Source organism: Lolium perenne, chromosome 5 (genome assembly GCF_019359855.2).
Source record: "Lolium perenne isolate Kyuss_39 chromosome 5, Kyuss_2.0, whole genome shotgun sequence".
Taxonomy (NCBI): domain Eukaryota; kingdom Viridiplantae; phylum Streptophyta; class Magnoliopsida; order Poales; family Poaceae; genus Lolium; species Lolium perenne.
The window spans coordinates 9,780,760-9,800,272 of record NC_067248.2 but is presented as its reverse complement, the minus strand read 5'-3'; the positions used below and the strand labels follow the sequence as shown (position 1 = coordinate 9,800,272).

At 44.0% G+C, this 19,513-nt stretch overlaps 3 long non-coding RNA genes across 4 annotated transcripts; all 3 read left to right on the top strand.

Annotated features, from left to right (window-relative positions):
* The first annotated feature begins 5,122 nt into the window (after nt 1-5,122).
* Nucleotides 5,123-6,453, top strand: LOC139831207 (uncharacterized). 2 transcript variants are annotated; one of them, XR_011745879.1, is made up of 4 exons: nt 5,123-5,192; nt 5,430-5,486; nt 5,937-6,066; nt 6,185-6,453. It is a non-coding gene; the product is annotated as an uncharacterized lncRNA (long non-coding RNA). The 2 variants fall into 2 exon arrangements; XR_011745880.1 differs by lacking the exons at nt 5,123-5,192; nt 5,430-5,486 and adding an exon at nt 5,497-5,582 and having other exon boundaries at nt 6,185-6,451.
* A 1,305-nt stretch (nt 6,454-7,758) lies between these two features.
* LOC127299004 (uncharacterized) lies at nt 7,759-9,356 on the top strand. Its single transcript, XR_007850266.2, has 4 exons — nt 7,759-7,927; nt 8,028-8,128; nt 8,259-8,530; nt 9,131-9,356. It is a non-coding gene; the product is annotated as an uncharacterized lncRNA (long non-coding RNA).
* A 765-nt stretch (nt 9,357-10,121) lies between these two features.
* Nucleotides 10,122-12,932, top strand: LOC127299005 (uncharacterized). Its single transcript, XR_011745881.1, has 4 exons — nt 10,122-10,311; nt 10,796-10,881; nt 11,795-11,908; nt 12,730-12,932. It is a non-coding gene; the product is annotated as an uncharacterized lncRNA (long non-coding RNA).
* The last annotated feature ends 6,581 nt before the right edge of the window (nt 12,933-19,513 follow it).

Below are 19,513 nucleotides of genomic sequence, written 5' to 3'. Positions count from 1 at the left end.
CCATGGATTAATTCATTCATCAAAAAAGGAAACCCATCCGTCGTCCCCCGTCGCCCTAGGGATTAATCCATGGATTTTAAATACGTGCTCTTTTTTCCCCCTCATTATATTTCTAGCCATGCATTTGGTTTTACTTAGACTGCTCATAGTGAGAGTAACATAGGCAGTAACATCACACACCTCAAAGCATTTTGGTGACATGGCATGACAATGAATGAAGAAAGAGAATGAGGTGGTAACTAGCTATGTTACCATAACATCACATTTCTCAAGACAAAATGAGTCTACAATCTAATAAATGTAACATGCATGACACCACATATATGTAACTAACCACTATGAAGGTAGTAACATAGGGTAGTAACATGCACCATGTTACTACTCTATGTTACTTCTCACTATGACTAGTCTTACTACTACGTACTGCTCCATACGGCATCATTTATTTATTTTCTAGCTAGTGCAGACTGCTGACACGAAACCCAAAGAAAGAAATTTTTGATCAAACTTTTAGAGCAATATATAAACAAAACGTGGTATTTCGTACATACCGTATAAATATATATATATATTCCATTATCTATTTCTAATTTTACTGAAAATGAACTAAACATCACGAACACTTGCTGTGAATCTACTGCTTTGCCCGCCCTGCAGCCCAACGACGCTTTCCTCGCAGTTTTTTGAGCTTTGGACCCTAATTAACAACATCCACCTAGAATCCGGGGTGGAAGATGATATCATTTAGAGGCTCATGCCAAATGGCCAATACTCGGACACGCCAAATGGAAAAAATTGTGATTTTTGCCCCTCTACGCATGCAAGCACTGCACCGAAACCGTCGATCACCTCTTCATCCATTGCCGCTTCGCGGCATGTCTTGGCGGACCTCCGTCAAGGATTGATTGGGAATACCCAACCTCAACCCATCGCATTGGGTCAACCTCACGATCTCCGAGTGGCGAAACATGACGGTGGGCTGCCAAACTTCGAACATTCACTGCCTCCGAGTGAGAGTTTTGCAATGCAAGTCCGAAATCTTCCCGCGAGCCCTTGAACACGGAGAATTGGGGACACATGGCATCACGACGAAAACTGCTAAAAATCCGAGATCGTCACTTGGCCGAACGTTGCCCCACACAAAGTTGGCTAGCCACGCGTCTTTGGGGTGGCGTCGGCTTCTGACCGTGGCGATGACACCTTGGTGCCACATGGTATGGATCATGTGTTGTCTTTAGACGCTTCACTGATAATACACAAATGTCGATGCGTGCTCTTTTCTATTGAATGCATTTTGATTGTGTTTGAGACACTACCGGGTGTTATTGTGTTTGGTGTATGTAATACCCCCCTCGATTAATTCGGCGTCGTGAGGTTCCGAATGAAGCATGCACCTGGCTAGCTATAGCCTTTCGTCTTGGCTTGACTTTTCTATCGGCGCCGTCTCGGTTTGCGTTTGACTCCAGATAGCCTATCGGCGACGCGAAATTTACATCACACCGATGCATGTGTCGTGGTCTCGACTCCGCCGCCATAGGTCCCTAGCCATCGTCAACCCATTGCCGCTTCAGTCAAGGAACGCACGCGTACACTATAATCATTGTCATATCAGAACTCGTCACGCCTCAACGACGAGATTCTCGTCCGCTAGACATATCCGAGAAAACTCTCTCTAAGTTGAAAAAATGTTGGAAACCCTATATTACTTCTACTAGGTGTTTTTTTATGTAGTCCCATGCAAAGTTGGTCGGGTGGCGCCTGCCGCTTCTGACCATGCATGGTGATGACACCTGGATGCCTCCTGATAGTATCGGTCATGTGTTGTGTTTCGGCTTCACCGATAATGCACAGTGATGCCACGTATACTCTCACACACTAAACAAACGCCTTTGAATTGTGCTATAGGCACTACGGGGTACTATTGCGTTTGGTGTTTGTGTACCCCCCAAAGTTCATGCGGTGGCGGTATTCCCGCCTTTGGTGCCGCGAGAGGTTGTGCAGAGAACATGCACCTAGCTAGCTAGATTCTATCATTTGGTATGGAAGTTTCTCTAGCTAGGTATGGGCGTTGCCTTCTGAGCTCGCGCGCGTTTGACTCCGCATAGCCCGTTGGCGGGCTAAATTGATGCAACACTGATGCATGTGCCATTGGCGCTTCATTCGAGGTATGCACAATGCCTACAGTAAAATCCTTGTCATCCCAAGACTCGTCGCCACCTCGACGGAATCTACCCCCCCCCCCCCCCACGAACCTTTCCGAGAACAATCTTTTAAAGATTAAAGCTATCTCCAATGACAAGCATAATATAGATGACGCAGGTGGATGTATGGCCACATTGCAATTCATCACATGGTTACGATAGACACGTGTTCACCTTGGATGTTGTGGTAGGTAGGTAGAGGACGAGATCAAATGTGGTAGACGAATATTTGGCCCCAAGGGTAGGGTGCCACTCATCCCGAATCCGTCGAGCCAATTAGATGCCACTGATTGCGTTTGCGTGGATCGCCCCCCTGTTAAACTCGATTCGAGCCGTAGATCCATCTGGGCTAAATCTAAATCTAAATCTAACGGCCATGCAGAGGCCCAGCTCCCGAGGAGTCACAGTAATTGCGTTGCTGAACCCAAGCAGCACCTAATAAGTACGTATATGCCGCCCACAATTCCCCACCCTCAAACTAATTGCGTTGCTGAACCCAACCACCTCTGCTTTCTGCTATCCCTGATCGATCTCGCCGTCCCTCCGCCGCCTTCCCCTCGCCGCGGCCCCTCCCTCCCTCCCTCGCCGGCCGCCCTCCCTCCACAGCAACGGGGACAACAAGGGCGGGCAGACCGTAGCTCTCGGCGCCGCGCGCAGGAACGCCGGCAAGGGGATCGACCTGGTGGTGGCCTGACCACGATGCTGCAGCCGGCGACCACCTCCCCGACCGACCTTCTCCTCTTTACGGTTGGACCTGCTGCATGCTCCTGACGCCACTCCGCCCCCACCACGCCAGGTGAAAATCCCATCGCTACCTAGTATCACCTTGACTGAAAATACTCTTTCTGTGTGTGTCTCTACTCACGTTGCTTCCCACGGATGTATGTACTCACATCCGCCTCACAACATGCGAGGTAATTGATCTCTGCACTTTCATGCACGCTCAACAACTGATTTGGGGACACATCCTGCACAGTTGCTTGCTTGTGATTCACGCTGGGATGGACGATCTTGCATTTATCTCACTATTTCTCATCAGCAGCCCATCTAATTCTTCACCTGATATATATGCCACAGCAGACCCGGCTTTTGGCTAGATGCATAACAATCCTCCAAATTAACGACAGATATTCTATTGAATTTTTGTACATGTACCTCACGACTATAGTTTCGCACCGCTAATCTTGTATCTTTATCAAGTCATCCCACTGCACCCAGTAATATGCATCTATGTCACTCGCCCGGGTTATGCAAGGGGAAGGCCTTATTTAGCAGATGAATTTACATCATTTTAACCAGCCATCTCCAACGTTAACAGCAAAGGAAGCACTACAGTTTTTTAGAATTTCAACTTACCATCGCAGTTCAAGCCTTGTCATCTCCATGAATATCCATCCAATGGCCTTTTTAAAAGTGATGATTGTATTGTATGCACCCTGTTTTGCTTATAATGAAGTAGATCTGTGACCTTTTTTTTTTGTTCCTCGCCGAATGGGTTACTTGTCTAACCACAACGTTTTAACCATGGGCAGCGAGATTTTTCCAGAAAATTCAATGGCTCAGCATCGACATTGGCGCTGGATGCACCCCTGGAGCCAGTCTTCCACTTGTCTATCACGCCCAAGTAGACCGCTGGGTGGTGATCTCTCTTGGCACAGAGAACACTCCCGTCCCCGAGTCCTGATGCTTGGCATCAACACTATGGGGATGAGGTAGTCCTACTCTCTTCAACCCTACTGCTTTCTTACGAATTTAAGCTTCATTACAGACTTTACTCTTCCACTTCATATCTTTACACCGCAATTGCCTCAACTTGTCTCAGGTTCCTGCTGCGGTACTTGTGGTGGTGCTGCTGCTGTACATCCGACCTCCTGATGGCCGCACCGTCCGTGGGGCCGAGATGCACCTGTTTTATTATTCTACTAGAACCACGACCACCATACGAAAGGTCTCTCTTTCTCTCTCAGTTAGCATCTCTTTTTTTTTTGGACTGTCACATGTATGCTTGCATGGATACGAGTTTCCAGTTTTCTTCACTACAAATGCTGGGATGTAAAGGTGTTCCATCATCCAAGTGTGTTCTGCATGCATCATTGTAAATTAAACGTTTTTCATTAATTAGCCGCTCTAGATTTTCTGCAATTACTTGCTTCTCTTATAATTTCTATCTTTCTTTGCCATCACAGATCAATATGGAGCGTGCCTTGCATCAGATATTATTCGATATTTTATTTTTGCTACCCACCCAACAAAAAGTTGATTTGATATGATACTAAATTAACCTTCAAACGTAGAGTTTGATAGGCCACTCTACTCATTCATGACCCGTTCTAGATTTTCTGTAATTACTTGCTTCTCTTCTAATGGCTCTCTTTGTTTATCATCACAGATGAATATGCGGTGTGCCTTATAAGTTATAACTGAATAATTGCCTTGCGGGTTGAGGAGAGTGACCTGGACAACGCCGGAGACAAGAACGACTCGTAGTAAGGTGCATCCCGCTGCCTTCTCTGATCAATCTGTGATATTCTGGCTGCCACGCAATTGTTGCTGCACAGAAAGGTTCGAGCTAGTTTCAACCTGACCATTGCTAATTTAGTTTTCTGGCTTAGTGCACAGTTGCTAAAATGGTGTAACCTCAAGTTCACAACTGTCTTATGACACTCTTATAAAGCGGGTTCTACAAATGTCATATTCATATGCTGATGGCCTGATTTTAAATAGATGAGACATGAGATGTTTGTATTTAAGCTTTGCTGGCATATATTGCAACTCATATAAGAATTGAATTACATTGTATATTGCAATTATAGACCAAACGGAATGGATGAGCATCTCTTGTGTTATTTTTTGGGTGCTGCTTATGAATCAACATAACTGACAACTTTTATTGCTTTCAGGTTCAGATCATACCGGGGTTAAATAGCACCAAGCCGAGCGTACCAGGAGGCGGTGTTGGAGGGTGGACCAGTACCCCACTTGTGCTTTCAGGTCTCCGATTTTTCTGCATGCATAGGGCTGCTCTTATGATTCCTCTCCTCTCCTTTTATTTTTAAATGTATAGTCTGTTGTATGCATAGTCTCTGGAAGTATATACAAGATTGCTCAAATTTGTATATTTCTTGGCTTCTTTGTTCATGGAGAATGACATCTTAACAAATGTTTCTCGACGCTTTGATTAAATTAGTAGTATTGAGTTCTAATCATCCTCTTCGTTTTTTATCACAGAATTTCTTGTGGCCACTTTTCCTTACTATTGGAGCGTGCCTTGGAGGTGCAAACTAGGTGGGTTCAGGATGACTTCCTTCACTAGGATGCAGCTGGGGACAAGAACGACCCAGTGCCTCCTGCCTGCCTTTTACCTTGTAAACAACACACAAGGTTGAGTATTTGATTTAGGTGTTCTTGAGTTCATTCATCTCTTTTGGTGAATAAATGGGACTGTTTCTGCTTAGGTTTATGTGCTACTTTAGCAAAAAATTATCTAACTAGCAAACGAGGATCCGGAAAAACTGATAAACGTGTAGTAATTTTGTAGATTATATTCTTAGGTTTCTCAATTAATGGCAACACCTAGATTGATGTCCTCGTGTTGATAATATATCTACACTCTTTGTTAGTTTATCATGAATCAAATGGTTTCAACCGCAACACAAGGAAGTAGCATGAGTGTTTCTAGATACATCAACACTCCGAGTTTTCTCTTCTAATTATTCTCTTCATTCGTGATTACAGATTTTCTTGCCGCCACTTATCCTGAATGTGGATGGTGCCTTGAAGCTGGAAAATGGGTGGCTTGGCTGCTGCTATTGCTGCTTAGGCTCTCATACGATGGACTTAGACTGCTGACTGCCGGCACATGGCGGTGAGCCTCACATCCTCCTAGACCTGTTCGGATCCCTTTTGCTGATTAAGAGGCTGTGGCTTCTTCATTTTCTTTGTGGCGAAATTTAACCCTAGCTTCACTTGTCTGCTCTCTGTAGAAAGTTCATGATTGGGTGCAGTTGTGCTAGTAGACCCAAGTGTCGGCGGCAGCATTGATGGCGCCATGCATGAAGGTTCAGTAGGGCGCCTGGGTACATGATGGTAACTTCCTCCTCTACTAGACCGCATGCCGCCGCCTGGGATAAGAACGAACCACTAGGTGCCTCCTGCTGCCTGCCTTGCACTAATTGATTATTCCTTGGTTGCATGTTGTGCAACACAATCGTTTGGTTGTGAATTTACCTTGTTGTTTGCAGGTTCTGTTGACTGTATGGTTTTGTTATACAGTTTTGGTGAGCAATTTTAGCAAGAAGTAGATTGAGAGTAATTGTGTTGGATGCTACAATCTCTTTCCCCTCAAGTGTGTAAAGAGCGTTCTTGTTGCATATGTTTTTGAGGTTGTAAGAAATGGAATCCTGAGATATGTTCTGCACCATTTTAATTTCGTGTTGGCTGCAATATTATCTCTAAAGAAACAATCTACTTCAGCTGGGCATGCTCAACTAGTTTGTCATGTTCGTAGTTTTGGCCAAAAGAAAACATAAACACCTTCTAATCTTGCGAAAATTAATATCATGTAGCTTCTTTCTTGATGATTGAGTGTAGCAGTAGTCAACTAGCAGCAAGGTTTCAATTGTCGACATTCCATGAAATGAACTTTGTGGTTGAGCCTTCGTTTTTAAGATGACGTGTATTTGAGCTACGATTCCCAAGTGAGACAATATCCATGTTATATTTAGTGTTGATTATTAAGAAACAACATTGTTATTTTATTTCATAGTGTCCTTTTCACCATTGTGGTAGTCCTAGACTTCACCATTATGTTTGTTGAGTGCGACCTGGAGAAGCTGAACGACTTTGTATTGTGGCGGCCAAGTACTTACAGCCCATTAGATACTACAATGATCGTACGAGAGTACCTCAAATGTACTGGGCTTATTTCCCTGTGACTTGTTCTCATTTTTTTCGTACATGTGCTCATTTGAGCTGTGGTAATTTTCTTCCACGCCTTTGTGCGGCGTGGTTCACAACTCTACTCCCAGGTTATTTTGATGCTGTAAAAAATTAAACCATAATATCTGTTCGGCTGCATTTTAGTTTTCTTTTGGTTTCATTATCTCTGTAGAATTTTGTGTAGCTGGGCATGCTCAACTCGTTTGTCATGTTTCTGGGTTTGGTCACACCATAACAGAATCACCTTCTAATCATGTCAAAATTAATTATGTACCCTGTTTCTTGATGATTGAGTGTAGCACTGCTCCACTAGCACTTGCATATACATTACATAAAATGGACTTGTGGTTGAGCACTTGCGCTTTCATCTTTAGGATGACTTGTATTTGAGGTACGATTTTCAATTAAGAGAATATCCATCTTTCTAGTGAGATAATATCTTGCTATAGATTTTGCTGGTTTTTAAGAAACAATATTGTTACTTATTTCATGTTGTCATTTCATCATTGAGCTAGTCCTAGACTTATAGAAATATCCTTTATATCGTACTGGTTTGTGATAAATTGCTACCCATCCTCTTAAGATCTTATTATGACCATTTCATTTTTGTGACAGCGAGTAGTCGTGAGCATGGAGGGGCTATAGCTGGGCGAAGGGAGCAACGTCACTGTCTTGAGGCTGTACTTGGTTGAGTGTGACCTGAAAAATCAGGGCAAGTCTGGCATTGTGGGGGCCAAGTGCTTACCTGCGCTTAAACGTTATGATGAGCTTACAGGAGCACCGCCAAGGTACTAGGTTTATTTGGTTGTACTTATGATTAATTGGTATGGTATATGTTTCCCTGAAATTGAGATGGTAAATTTGTGGTACTCCTATGTATGCTTCCAGATCTGCACTGCGGTGCTTATGCTGCTAGTTGGGCATTGTGGCAGCCAAGTACTCATGGCTGCTTAGATACTACAATGATCCTACACAAGAGGACCACCTAGGTAGTTGGTTTATTCCCCTTTGACTTATGCTCTTTTATTCGCGCTTATGCTCAAGTAGTTTATACTTATGAAATTAGATCCTTTACAGAGATCCAATTCAAATTCGTAACACCTATTGGTGATTTTTTAGGTCAATGAAGCACCATAGAACCCACCACCGGTCTCCTGCGCTAACGACGTTGTCGTTAATGGGCGTTGGTCTCAGACAATGCATGTCCACGCAGCATGGAGCTGCTGCCAGCGTCTTCCACCGGGGGATCCGGCATTGCTGTTGGGCTGGCTGTGGCCCACCATGCTTCGTGTTCGGTAGTATGCTTGGCTAGCTCTGGGCTTCACTAAGCTAATCATTGTGTTGCTACTGTGGTGGTGGTGTTGTCTTGGCCTTGCCTACACCCCTCTCCGGTGAGCTCCTCGTAATCCTTTTGTTGCTTTATTGGGCATCGAGCCGCGGCTATTCTGTCCCCTGCCAATGTGCGGAGGGGTTCGTCTTTTTGCTCCATGCAATTTTATTTCTGTATAAAATGAATCTTGTGTCGTGTCGCGATTCTTCATCATTTTAATTTTGTGTTGGCAGCATGATTTATCTCTAAAAAATCTAGTGCAATTAGGCATGCTCAGCTAATATTAGTCCATCTTTTTGGTTTTAGGCACACCAAAACATAACCGCCTTCTAATCTTGTGTAAATTAGGGATTTATTATGTCCCTGTTTCTTGATGATTGATTCATGCACTAGTCAACTAGCTTTAAGTTTTTTTTGTTTTCTACTTGCCAAGCATTGTGGTTGTTCTTTCACTTTTAGGGTGACCTTATTTTGAGTTATGATTTCAAGTGAATACTCATATGCTATATCTTGCTTGTTACTTTGAGATGACATTGTTATTTAATTCATGTTGTCTTGTTCACAATTGTGATAGAGAGTATCTGCTATATCGTACCGGTTTGTGATAAATTTCTACCCGTCTTCATAAGTTTTCATTATGACCATATCATTTATGTGACAGGGAATAGTCCTGAGGATGGAGCGGCTGTTGCTGGCAAAGGGTGGAGTGTCACTCTCTTGAGGCTGGACTTGGTTGAGTGTGACCTGGAGAATCAGGGCGAGTCAGGCATTGTGGTGGGCTGGTGGCCAAGTGCTTACATGCACTTAAACACTATGATGAGCTTATGAGAGCACCACCAAGGTACTGGTTTTATTTGGTTATACTTATGCTTTTTGGTCTGCTATGTCTTCCTGTAATTGAGATGGTAAATTTGTGGTACTCCTATGTATGCTTCCATATCTGCCTATGGTGGTTAATGCTGCTAGTTAGCAACTCTATTAGTCTAAATTCCCAAAAAGTTTGTGCTGCAATCGTCTTATACCAATTCTGGTACTATGTGATCTCTTGGTATAATTCCCAAAAAGTTTATGCAAAAATATTTTAGAATTGCAGTTTTCCATAATAATTCACATAATAACATGATAAATTAGTGAGCAGCTGAGCACCTATTTTTTGACTTTACCATGTCCGAGGCAGCCAAGTATATACACACATGTATGCAATTTTGCATGCAAAGCAAAACATAGTAAGTAGTAAACAGCTTATTTTCGTTTTTGAGGGGAAGCAAGGAAACAGCTAACACACAATGTATGCCATGGAGTGCAAAGCTGGAACACGAAGCCCATCACGTGTACCGGTCATGTACAAAACAAACTTGTGTCATTTTTTTTGGTGCTAGCGTGTTGATTATGTACAAAACCATCCTGTGTCAGGTCTGTACATGACAAAACGGTAGCTGAATTGGTAGGAGTGCGCGACAGCAGGAGACGCACGTTCGATTCTTGGTACCATCATTTCATTTTTTGCGCGAATATTTCCAGCGGTTCGACCGGCTATCTGGCAAGCTGGTTTTCTCCTTAAACCACCGGTCGAACCGCGGTTCTGCTGGTTTTCACCGGGTCACTTGCTTGAACGGTCCTCTGCGCTTAATAGACCGGGAGGAGCTATAGCATGTAACAACCAGACAATGGTATGTTGCTAGGAACACGATCAGAAGACGAGGTGAGGAAAAAGGGGCACTAGGGGCTCTACCAGTGTTGTGGTGCACATGTCACTACACCACCACCTCCTACTCATTCTCTGAAGCAACAGTGCCGTGGTGATGAGCTCCATGGACCCAACAATGGAAGAGCAGAGTAGAGGTAGAATGGAAAAATCTCTCTTGTGCGATCTACTTGTCTCCTCCTTTGTATTTATGTACACAACCATACGGGTTCATCATTTGTTGCTAAATGATCTGAGTCAACAAAAGATGGAAAATACTTCCATGTTTAACTGCAAAACCAAAATATGGAAAATATACTTCTTAGATAAAATGCAGATGAAATAGCAACATGTTTTGCTCTGGTAGTTCCTTCAGTTTTCTTCCTCGGCTAGTCATGTTCAATACTATCTCCAGTAGGGTCATGAAAGTCTGAATCTTCCTATACTTACATTTCAGAGTATTGGCATTGAAACTCTAATAGGAAAACCATCTTACTAGTTTGCTTTGTTGCTTCAGTCTGAAGGTTAATCTTCTTACTAGTTTGGTGGAACAATTCGTTCCTAGCTATGTATCCCTACTGTTGAAGATCATAATATTCTTGCGCTGCCTGTAACTTTCTATTTTCAATTCTTTCTTAATAGGATTGAGGAAGCATTGATCAATTATAGTGCACGAACAGTACAAGATTATCATGTTGGTGTAGGATTTCCAACTTATGAATGAAGAGGTACAATTTCCTACTCCTAGAGATGTTCATTTGTTTGGCAAATAAGTGGTTATTTTGGTGTTAAAGAAATATCCATGTCATTGTTGTGTTGGTGCTGGCTACAATGGTATCTCTTATCTATTACTAGTGGGCATGCTAACTCGGTCACACCGAAACACAATCACCTTCTAATCTTTGCAAGTAGGTTAAACTTGTGTTCTTGTTTGGCTAGTTATCGATATGGTGTTTAGGATCTTACTCCTAGTAAAGAATCATGTATTGTTCATTTTGTAGTAGCTGCAGTTGGGGAATTGCTTATATTTGCCATGTTGTTGATCTCTGTGCATTATGCTCTTGCTCAATACGAGGAATAAGTTGGGGATGAGTTTGTCTTTAGTTGGGGATAAGTTGTGTCGATCGTGCCACGGATGTGTGTACGTTTTGTGCTGTCCATTGTTGGTCATGACGTCCTTCTGGGCATGTTTCCCTTCCCCTGTGACTTATGGTTTGCATGTTTCCTATGAGGTTTAGACTTTGCTAGTGGTAGTTATTTCTGATTTGGTACTTTCCTTTGATCAAGTTTATGCCAAAGGAATAGAACTTCCATAATTGCCTACCATCTTGTTTGCGACGAACGATTTGTTTGTGTTGTCACCTAAATAGATCTGGCCCTTGGGTGTATGAACAGTTGGGTTTGGGTACCCTTTCACTTGCCTGTTTTGACAAATTAGAATGACAATATTTTTTTCTTGTTTTGAAACTAGATGAGTTTGTATTAGTCCAAACTACTTGAATGGTTTAGCTGCGGCTATCATTAATTGGTGGCTGACTTTGATATTGGTTTGTAAGTTGTTGTGTATGAAGTGCTGACTCGGTATCTTTAAGTTGAACTATTGCATCTTGAGTTACTGATGTTGTTCAAATCATTGGGCAGTAGAAATAGGAACTAGTAGCAAGGTTGCGATTGGCTCAACTCTGCAGTGCAGTTGGCTTGAAGCATCAATCCAATGCATGACTTTTAAGAGCAAGGACTCGACCATACAAAACTGTAAGCTTTCATATCAATCAACAAATCTTAATTTGGTTTCTACTATCAGTTCATATAGAGGCCCATTGTGTACTATATTACTGAGAGTGTTGTACGATATAATCATATTATCATAGACAAAGCTGCTATATTTTCCTCATGTTTTCTGATAGTTGTACTCGCCATTTTATATGACATTGGAAAAAAAAAACAGAGCTGCTGTCGAAGGATGTACAGAAATATAGAACAATGAGTTCTCTCTTACTGTTGGTCTAGCAGTGCAAGACATCTTGGTGTAATGAACTGATGAAGTTCTAAGTTGCGAGTGATAATATCAACAGTTTCATAATCTATAATACTCTTCATCTTGTGTATTGCAGTTTGTGCAATCCTGCAATAACAATAAGCAACTGCCAATGTATAATTTACGGTAGATACCAGTACACGGTTCTGGTGGTATAAGTTGAAGTTGAGATTTGGTCCGTATGTGTGCTGTACCTAAATTTTGAAACATGGGCCAGTGAAGTACAAGGCTTTGAGATGAAATTCTCAGGGTACACTTTGGTAAATCAGGAATAACATATTACTCATTTTGCATTCAGCTGTCATGAAAAATAAACTTATTCCAGTTCTTAGAAACATGACTAAGTTTCAAAAAGTTTGATATATCGTTGCTTTATCACATTGCTGATTTTCCATTCAGATTTCAGATAAAATAAGTACTTATATTATTTTGTTCATACGACATGTTTGTCACTCAAGATCACTTTGCAGCCCATCTTACTTAAATACTGCACCTCACTAGAAGTACCCTAGAATGATCATCTTCACCTATGTGATAGGATCCTGCCGAAGCTAAGAAGCAAGATACATGGCGTCCCAAGTCCATGCTATTGTTGCTACCGTGTTCGTTGACAGATGCCGCTAGCTTTGCCACCTACAGAGGCATCGGCGCGAAGTGGATGTCCAGAATGTGGAAGTGCAGCTGCCCAGTCACTCCTAGGTTTGTCCATGTCTCGCTTCAGAATTTTTGGGCTTGAATGTTTAGCTAATAACTTCAATCTGATCATATACTCATGTGACAAGTTTCATTTTAGAAAGGTCAAAGTGTGTGTTGATCTGCAGATATCCTGGATGAGAATGCACGTACTAAAACTATGGCTTGGTAAGCTTTTCTCCATTTGCTAGGCCATGTCCACATAGAATAGGATTTCTTCTTTTTTGCATGGTTGTGCAAAGTGTATAGGCCATCTCACTGCTTTTTTTCTGATGAGCACCAAGCTCCAGACTGGTTGTTTTTCTTACAGAACTCACATCAGGGCGTTGTTTAATTCTCATCTTATATTGGCATGACCCAACTTTTTGTCATCCATATGCTAACTGCAATGTTTGTGGTGCGTGGCCATCCTGCGCTGCTGTTGTGGTGGGTTTGGTTTGTTGGTGTACACTGAATTGCGGCTTTAGCTTGCCTGAGATGCATAAAACCAGTCCACTTCTACTATATATCCACAAGTTGTGATTGTTATTCTCCTAAATGAAAGCATTGGTTGCATCATCTCATGCTGGTTTTTTGAATATGATAGTAGGTGCCATTGAATCAATCCTTTCCAAGGAAGAAGGTGCCGCAAGATGAATCAATCCTTGCCAGTCACAGGGTACTGATGCATGTTCTCAATAGGATATAGTAAATAGAAGTGATAAAAATTGGTTAATAGGAATGTTGTTTCTTCTCCATCATCCTATACCTTGCAACAACATGAAGTGACGTATGGCCTAAACCCAAGAATTGATATTTGCTACTGTTGTTTTTCTTCTTTTTAAGATGGTCAGAAACCAGTGAATAATGATGTTTTATTCTTGTGCAGCTGGAACCTTAGCTCATGAAGCCTGATGCATCTTGGAAGGAGGCTGGAAGACCAAGGGGGAACACATCATATATACCCTTGTTCGCTGTGCAATATCTATGCCATGGCAGCAGTGACCTTTATAGCACCTTAGTATATGTGGCCAGCACAGGATTCAGATTCGAGAGCATCTTGTGACGCCGCCTTAATGTTTTTTATGTAACTATTCGAGGATTGTTTGCGGAAACTAACTTCCATTGAAGTTTGTTGTTTGATATTTTGGTCTATCAGTTTGATTAGACATTGGTTGCGGTTGTTTATTGTAAATTTGAATGTCAAATGAGTTGTGTCATGTGGTCTCGAGTCTATTCTGATGTATATAATCCTGCTGTGTGTTCTGGTTGTCCGAAAAATTTGTGGATGTCATGCCGAATTTTCGAGGTGAACATCAGAGGCTTGTATCTGAGCAGATTCATCCATTTAAATCATTCTTAGTGTTTTCTTTATTAAACTTGTATGAGTGATGGTTATAAGTTGGAAAACTAGAACCCAACCGATTGACTCTTATGACGAGTTACTGCGTTGTCATGTGGTAGAAATTATTCTTTGATTTGGAAGTTTGTAGTAGCAGATTGCTGATGAAAATTATTTGATTAGAAGGAAAAGACGATGGGTCTTACTACTACTACCTTGTTCTAAAATAAGTATTGTATCTTTAGAAGTGTTTTAGTTATAGATAGATCCATCTCGTCTACAGTACTAGTTTCCGACAAGGGGTACAAGGCTGTCTTGATTTCTCTCGGAGCTGACCAGGACCGGCGGTTTTGGCCAGGATTGAGATCCATGTACGTAGCTGACCAGGACCTTGATCGACTAGCACTGTCGCTTACACTGGCCCACTCATGATGAACTGCAACTCATACGAGCCTGCCGATGCACTGATAACGAAATGTGCATAACCTGTTTCATACAAAATGAAGGAGAACGGATCGGCGGTCTCCCCGGCGATCAGCCACGGCTAGGCATGGAGCACCACACGGCTCCCTTGGTCGTGGTATTCCCTGCGTACGCAGCAGGCTTCCCGTGGTCGTGTGTCAAGGACTAGCGGTACTCCACCATTGGCCGCGTCTGGATCGACGAGCTCTGCGTAGCGCCGCCGCGGCTACTCCATAACGGGAAACATGAATCCATGCATATACTGGGGCAAATCGCCAACCAAAAGATCAGTAGATCACCATGGTTATCTCTAACGGCCACACCCAAGATTGCGTGAGTCTCGTGTGGCGTACAGCCTTCATGCAGCATCACAAGTCAGCAGATCAGCAGCATCACAAGTCAGCTTCGAAAAGCCCACTGTCGGCAATTATTCTGCAACCTGACATGCAGATCGTCGGAATACCTGCTCCGTGGTCATAGGAAGTCTTGTTCCTCTGGTTTCTTACAATTGTTTCATCAATTCCACGAGACTACAAAGATTTCTACTCGATCATGTTTTTATAGCCTCTCTTGTTTTAACTGGGGAGGCCCAATGCGCTGATTAATACTTGTGTTGTTCGCACTTTATTCTTCTTTTTATCATCCATTATTATTTTTTCTGTATTTATCAAAATGTCCAGAAATATAAGAAGCTTGTTGTCAAAATTCTGTAACACTAGTGTCATGCTACAAAATGGCTAGCAAGGGAGCACTAGATTGTGTGTTTGCAGCTAGCTAATACTAATCCATTGATCTCACACGTAGTGGTCTAGCTTGTACATAGGTTGGTTTTCTCATTGGCTACTTAGCACCGACTTGATGGAAGGGGCGACTAAGGTAATGTATATTTTGGCGAGTTGATTTGATCGTGCGAGCGAGACCTTTGACAACAATAAAGACTCCTAACGTGTTTTGTCATCGATGTTGTCGCTCGTGTCCCAGATAAGATGCAGATAGGTTGGAGGCTAGGGGAAGATGGCGGCGCCGGTGGGAGTATTGAAAGTTGATGGAAGTTTTGCTTTCTATATAGCGCTTAGATTAGATGTGGCAATCAAATAAAAGTTGTCTCGTTTATGCGGGAGCGATCCATTACATGATCCTGTGGAGCATCCATCGTTGGAAGCTGCTAGCATTGGAAACAAACCATGGGAGAGGTTCTGGATCGTTTTGTTGCATTTACGAGTTTCCTTGAGACATGAATAGTTTTCAGGATGACAACTCATTTATGAGAGAAAGAGAGAGAGAGGCGAATAGTACTACTCCTTACGAATAGCAGAAGAAAATCAGAAGTCACATAGGCTCATTAGTCATGCCTCCTCCTCGATTGTGTATCCCTGCTCGTTTGGTTTCCCTAGGATTGCCATGTCAGCGATCCGTGCTTCTTTTCATCTCAGCCCCACATCTTCATGGTCATCTCCCAACAGCAAGTTGCAGCTTTGGAGAGTAGAATTTCCCGGACTCACTCCAGCCATACCTTGCCTCCTCTAACTATAAGTACAAGACGGTGGTTGCCCAGCCGCGCGTCGGCTAGCGCGTGACAAGTGACTTAGACTTTGACTCTTGCTCGGAGAGGAGAGGAGAGGGGCGCTGCCATGATGCTCTGGTGGAGGCCGCCATGGCGACTTGGTTGGAGGCGGGCGCGGTTTCCGGGCGGTGGCGACGGCAGCATGCTGGGCGAGGGCTTGGCCATGGTGTTCCAGAGGCGAAACCTGTGAAGGCGATGGGATGATGTGTGAGCTCAAGGGCAGCGTCAACGATGGAGGACGAAGACGCGGAGCCCTCCCATCGCTACGGCCGCCTCCGCGCGCAAGTTCCTCGCTCGACTCCGTTTTACGCGGCGCGCACCTCCGTCCCGTGCCGCCGTGCGCATCCAGCATAACCCAGAACGGGCCTGCACCGTATGGCCGGCGCCGCCCGTTCGGAGTAGCGGTGGCGGCGGGCTCACGGCCGCTGCGGGGACCGTGCGGCGGGAGGCAGGAGAATGGGGCGTCGCGAGCGCAGTGGCTGCCCCTGGTGGGGAGCGAGGGGCCGACGTCACGAGTCGCAACCCAATGAATCCCCTGTCTACCCTCTACCGAGCACCATGCCACGCCGGGTTGCTCGACACATACCACATGGCCGAGCCTGGTGGATGAGAAGCTGCGACCAGCTGACTACGTTCGTCGCCAAGCTGTAGCCGTGAACCTCCGTAGCGACCACGAGAAGGCAATGTTTTTTCTCCCGTACTGCTTGATTGATTTTCCCTACAGGCTACTGCTCAATGCTCATATCTTGCTTCGTGTTCTGTTGGTGCCTGCTACCCACAGCTAGCGTTAATGCCTTGAGGAGTGATGACATTGACCACAGACTACTACGTCCTTGCATCACATGGTTGAGGACTTGAGGTTTACCTGGCTGAAGAAATTGGGCGCCCGGCGTGTCCCCTTGCCGCTGCCGTTGGCGGGAGCCGCCGGGCCTTGCCTGGGTGGTGCCGGCGGCGGCGGGATCGACCTTACCCGTGGCGGCGCTGGGGGTGTGGGGACCTTGGCGGGAGGCGGTGAACTTCGGCAGTAAACATATTGAGGGAAGATATCATTATATACGTGATCTCTACTAATAAGTTACGGATTGGTGGTGTTGGTAGGTCAAAAAAACCGATTAATTTTCGGGCGACTGCTTCCATAGACCCCTAAACCAACAATTGCATAAACGTACCATTATGCACGTGCTCCTTCCGCCGGCGCTAACGGGTCGGGCTAGGTTAGCCTCCGAAGATCCATATCGATTGTACCCGTGTACCCGTTGAAAGGGTATACGGTGTACCCTTGTACTCGTTGAAAGGGTATACAGTGTATGTACGTTTCGGTGTATGTACGTGTCGGTGTATACGTCCGATGGATACTGCTTGGTGATCGTCGTCGGTTGTCACTTTCCATTCTCACGTACCTTGATCAGCTCGTCGCAGCCGCCAGCCCGGCGATCTCCGATCTAGATCTTCTCCGGTGAATACTGCTTGTCCGCCGATCGCGGCAAGGATCCGGCGTCCAACCTTGGCCCAACTCCACCCCTCCCCTCCCACGGCCGCCATTCATACCTAGGGTTTTGATCCCTCCGTCTTGTTGTAGCCGGTCGATCCCTCACCACCGCCATTTGCACGTACCCCGGTGAATCGTAGCAGGTCTGGCTGGTTACCTCGGCGATCTCCTATCCTTCCCGCATCCGGTGGATCGGTTGGCCGTCACCGCGGTGCGCACGATAATACGGCGGCGAACGTCTGAGTCATCCACCCTCCGCCTCCCCACGATCGACATATAGGTCGTTCCATTGCAAGGCAGAGCACCGCCGAGCCCAACTTCCCGTGGCTGCCCAGATTGCCACCGACGAACAGAAGAGGTTAGCCCCCCGTGCCACACTGTTATTCTATTCTTATTCCATGTATACTTTATAGGATGTATTGTCGCATTTGTGCTTAGGGTTTAATTTGTTGTTCAAAATTTTACCAATTTTTCGTATATTTTTTGTTAATCAGCATTTCACAATGAATTCCAAGCCGAGTTTTTATGTTGATTAGGTCAGTGATGTTGGTTTTATTTGGACAGATGGACGGCTCTATGGCTTCTGGGATTGGCAATGAGAAAGCAACTACAGATGTTGATGACTCTACATGGGATGCTTTTGATATTTCATCTTCAGAAGATGAATATGAAATACCTTCGTCGATGATGATGATAGCATTTTTGGTGATCCTGAGATCTGAGTCGATAATGTGAGTCACTCACATTTTCATATTTTATCAGTACAGTGTGCATGGGAATATTTTGTCCTTGAATTTTGCCTCCTTGTTGCAAATTTTGTAGATGGACATCGATGATGAAGACAGCATAAGAGAGACAGATGATGAACCCACTTCTGAAAATACGAGTGATGTATGTTTTCTTTTATCTTACATGCCTTCTTCCAGGTGAAGATGAATATACATGTAATTTGCTATTTTCCTACAAATTGCGCAGGTTGTTGTAATCAGAAACAGTGAGCTTACCTACTATGGGGATTCTGATTTGGAAGACTTTGCTTATGAAGAGGATATTCTGGCGAGTCGAAATCATTAGAAGGGGGGGTTTCACAGCTGTCAAAATCTGAATGCAAAAGCGAAGTAAGATTTTATTTTGATGCATTGCAATGCACAATAGAACAAATCAAAGTGTCTGTAACAATAACGCCATGTTTGTCATATTTGTTTAGGTGACAGGAAGTTCCCAGTTGGACCATACTAAGCAGGAAGATAATAAGGATCCATATGATATTGATGCGGAAATGAGCAGACAGCGAAAGTATGAGGCTGTAAGGGCCATGATCTTTGTTTCCGAAGAGGCTGCCTATTATTTCTACAACAAGTATGCCAAAGAACATGGTTTTAGCATTCGACGTGAGAAGAAAAAGGAACGCCTTGATGAATTAGGGACACCCACCATTCGGTATAGGCGGTTTCTTTGCTGCAGGGCTGGGCAACGTGAAAGCAAGTACTTAGAAATGAAAGACAGAACATATAGGCACCGTCCTGAGTCTCGCTGCAACTGTGGTGCCCATTTCAGTGTGTCGTATAACAGGAAAAAGGGTGTTTGGACTGTTCTGAGATTTGACAACAATCACAACCATAAGCCTGCTACAGCTGATCAAATCGCTTTTATGAGGTCTCATAGAAAGATCAAGGCTCATCAGAAATCTAGGATCATGTCACTGGGAGCTGCTGGGATGAGATTATTCAACATTATGAGGACATTTATCAGTGACAATGGAAAATACAGCATGGTAGGATTTGTAAGAAAGG